Here is a 4,259-nt window from a genome sequence, read left to right as displayed (position 1 = left end):
TGCATTACAAATTAGTTTGGTCTAGTTTCAGGATTGGCCATTTTATTTTTGTTTTATTATTTGTTATTGTTATAACATCACATTTGCATAGATAACAGAGGCACAGAAAAACACGGTGCTGGTCCAAAGCCTACATAGACTGTAATTTAGGCAAGCGTGCTTCCAAAATATACAGAGGTTTTATAATCCTGATGTAAAAATATTTGATTGCATAAAATGATCTAATTTTACTGAACTATATTATGAAACATTTACTGTGTGTGTTATGTGCATTTATTATACTTTTGCATGGCAACATATTTACATCAAACTCAGATCAAAATGTCTTTTTTTTGTAGATTGTATTTCTGATTCAGGAGGATGCTTTTTATTTAAGAAGCTCATTTTGACTGGAAGCCATATTTTAATATCTATTCATTATGCTCATACATTTGTTTATATGTTACTGTTGTATTCATCATCTTAATATGTCAATGTGAGAAACAACAGCATACTAATATGTTTCCTGCCATGTCACGTCATGTGCTGCATACAAAACAGTGCATTTTTATCTGACTAGCCTTTAAAGAGAAATGTCAGGTTGTCTTAGCGTTTGCCTGATTTTTATTGGATTTCACTGTTTAGAGTATTTAAAAAAAAAAAAACTCAAAGCAGCTCATTTATATTCTGAGTGTATGTTGTGCAGAATGATAAAGCGCCTGCTTTCTTCTAGCATGCAAAATTATTAAAAGTGGAAAATATAGTATTTGTCTCTGTGTTTGATTTGTTTTGCCGTTTTTTTTGTCAAGTTTTCAAAGAGCCAAAGTCTCGACTTTCATTAATATTCACTAACGCAGCTTCTTTGATGCATATTTAGAATCAGATTCATCTTGTCTCTGACTGCTTTCTGATTATTAATCCATATTTAATCATTCAGTCTCATTCCGCTTACCCAGATTTGGCTTCATGCTTTATGACTGATGTCAGCCGTTTGAAACGAGCCCCGTAGTTTCCAATATGTTGGGGAATCTGACGGATAACACCGCGACTGGATCTGATTTCCATATCCTCTTTTGAGTTTCTCCTCAGATCCGTCAGGAGCCGTGAATGAACGCTGTGAAATGTTTCATGGTGTAAGTGCACTGCCGTGTGTTAGTGAGATACAGAGAGAATGTCTGAAACAGAAGTGAAGTGCAAGAATGGTTTCCCACAATTCAAAGGTTTTGGGAAGAGCAGACAGAAGAGAAGGTTTATGTGTTATCATTCAATCTGATCTACGTGCCTTCATTATGATAAATAGTTGTTTTTGGTGGGTACTAAAATCTATGAATTTTTTTCACAGTTGTAAGATAGATAGTGACTATTGAAGACTACTTTACACTCATCAGTCACACACAAACACTTTCTATTATTTTTCTTATTCGTCTTTATTTTCTGCATAGATGGTTTAAGACACGCTTCAGTAAAACGTTCAGTGTCATAACCCAAACTAACCACTGTGGACAGTTTAGTCCTTCACCAGGAATGCATTGTTTAAAGAGATTAATATTTCATCATTTAATAGCATCTGTCTTGAAAGGTTTTATGCATTATAGCAAAAATCTATTTCTTCACCGAGTTCACTTGGAGCTTTACAAAACAAACGTGAAAAACACAAGTAACCCAAACCATATAAACCACCCAACAAGCAACATTGCGTTTAAAAGACGTCTAATAGCCGTCCAAACACAGACCAGATGTCTAAGCTAAATCTGGGCTGTCAGTTAAAATGTATTAGACGTCTATAGCTCAGAAATAAACACATACATAAATGAAAACAGCTTGTAATCACTGTTGATTTTGCCTACATGATGGAGTATTAGACATCTCACAACACGACATGTAACCAAATTCAAGGCTCAGGTCTGTAGTTAACCTAGACGGTGAAATGATGAGTATTGCTTGGTGGGCATATAACATCAAACAGTATATCCAATATAGCACCAAAATCCAAATTGAGTGTATAGCAGGGGTGGGGATTCCTGGAGGACCACTGTCCTGCAAAGTTTAGTTTCAACCAAATGAAACACACCTGAATGTCATTTCCAAGTCATCCTGCACATAGACATTATATACACTCACCTAAAGGATTATTAGAAACATCATACTAATACTGTGTTTGACCCCCTTTCGCCTTCAGAACTGCCTTAATTCTATGTGGCATTGATTCAACAAGGTGCTGAAAGCATTCTTTAAAAATGTTGGCCCATATTAATAGGATAGCATCTTGCAGTTGATGGAGATTTGTGGGATGCACATCCAGGACATGAAGCTCCCGTTCCACCACATCTCAAAGATGCTCTATTGGGTTTTGATCTGGTGACTGTGGGGGCCATTTTAGTACAGTGAACTCATTGTCATGTTCAAGAAACCAATTTGAAATGATTTGAGCTTTATGACAAGGTGCATTATCCTGCTGGAAGTAGCCATCAGAGGATGAGTACATGGTGGTCATAAAGGGATGGACATGGTCAGAAACAATGCTCAGGTAGGTTGTGGCATTTAAACGATGCACAATTGGCACTAAGGGGCCTAAAGTGTGCCAAGAAAACACCCCCCACACCATTACACCACCACCACCAGCCTGCACAGTGGTAACAAGGCATGATGGATCCATGTTCTCATTCTGTTTATGCCAAATTCTGACTCTATCATCTGAATGTCTCAACAGAGACTCATCAGACCAGGTAACATTTTTCCAGTCTTTAACTGTCCAATTTTGGTGAGTTCGTGCAAATTTTAGCCTCTTTTTCCTATTTGTAGTGGAGATGAGGGGTACCCGGTGGGGTCTTCTGCTGTTGTAGCCCATCCGCCTCAAGGTTGTGTGTGTTGTAGCTTCACAAATGCTTTGCTGCATACCTCTGTTGTAACGAGTGGTTATTTCAGTCAAAGTTGCTCTTCTATCAGCTTGAATCAGTCGGCTCATTCTCCTCTGACCTCTAGCATCAACAAGGCATTTTTACCCACAGGACTGCCGCATGCTGGATGTTTTTCCCTTTTCTCACTGTTCTTTGTAAACACTAGAAATGGTCGTGCTTGAAAATCCCAGTAACTGAGCAGATTGTGAAATACTCAGACCGGCCCGTCTGGCACCAACAACCATGCCACGCTCAAAAATTCTGCTTAAATCACCTTTCTTTCCCATTCTGACATTCAGTTTGGAGTTCAGGAGATTGTCTTGACCAGGACCACACCCCTAAATGCGTTAAAGCAAGTGCCATGTGATTGGTTGATTAGATAATTGCATTAATGAGAAATTGAACAGGTGTTCCTAATAATCCTTTAGGTGAGTGTACGTAGATGCCTCATAGACTGATGCTGCCTATTGAGACTGACATATCTGCGTGGCCACCATCTTGTATGGGTCTCCAAAGCGCCCCCTGCATTTATTTCTACTGAGGAAGGTGTATTCCCAATTAAAATAATCATATAGCTTCTCAAATTTTTACCGGATTTTCACACAGTTTGATCTGTCAGTGTCAGATGAGACATTAACAGACAAGATGAGACAATATGTCTCTTGTACCAGTTTAAAGAAAAAGACTTTAATAACCAGATCTTTCTTATAGAGGTCAGTGTGTCTACTGTATGTCTGTATGTGACAGATCCAGTCACGATTAAGCTGTGTCAGAATCCACAGTGACAGGAGAATAACCTCCATCATCTATCCTAGCCTCTGTACCAGGACACCTTGAGCTCTGTGACTGCAGGGATCAGAGGTATAAGTGAAATATTTACTGTCTTTATTGTCTCCAGTAAATCACTGTGCCGGTCCTCGCAGGAATAAACCTGTGCAGCAGCCTTTGAAACTTTCAGACACTGAGATTTTTTTCTGCACACACAACAGAGGATTGATTCGCTTTGATCTGTCTTTTAATAAGCAGAAACTTCTAGCCCAGCTTATGAGCCCTTACACCTGAGACCAACGGCCACCTGGGATTGGAGAAAACTGAGAGGAAATGTTTTTTGATAGACGTCTGCAGATGTTCTGCAGAGATTCATATAAATCCTAAAGTGCTCCTGCTGAGCTTCAATAGTGGAGGTGCAGTAAACTCAAACCCACAATCTAGTTAATAATCAACATATTTCATCCGTATAAATATTTACTTGCTTTTATATTATTATATTGATGAAATAATTTTATATGGATTTGCTTAACCATAAACGACCCACAGTACTGCAATAAAAGTACTTAATGTCTTAGCAGGAGAATAGTTTGTTTATTTTTTGCATTAGTGTCT

This window comes from Misgurnus anguillicaudatus, chromosome 17 (genome assembly GCF_027580225.2).
Source record: "Misgurnus anguillicaudatus chromosome 17, ASM2758022v2, whole genome shotgun sequence".
Taxonomy (NCBI): domain Eukaryota; kingdom Metazoa; phylum Chordata; class Actinopteri; order Cypriniformes; family Cobitidae; genus Misgurnus; species Misgurnus anguillicaudatus.
This window is presented reverse-complemented; position numbering follows the sequence as displayed.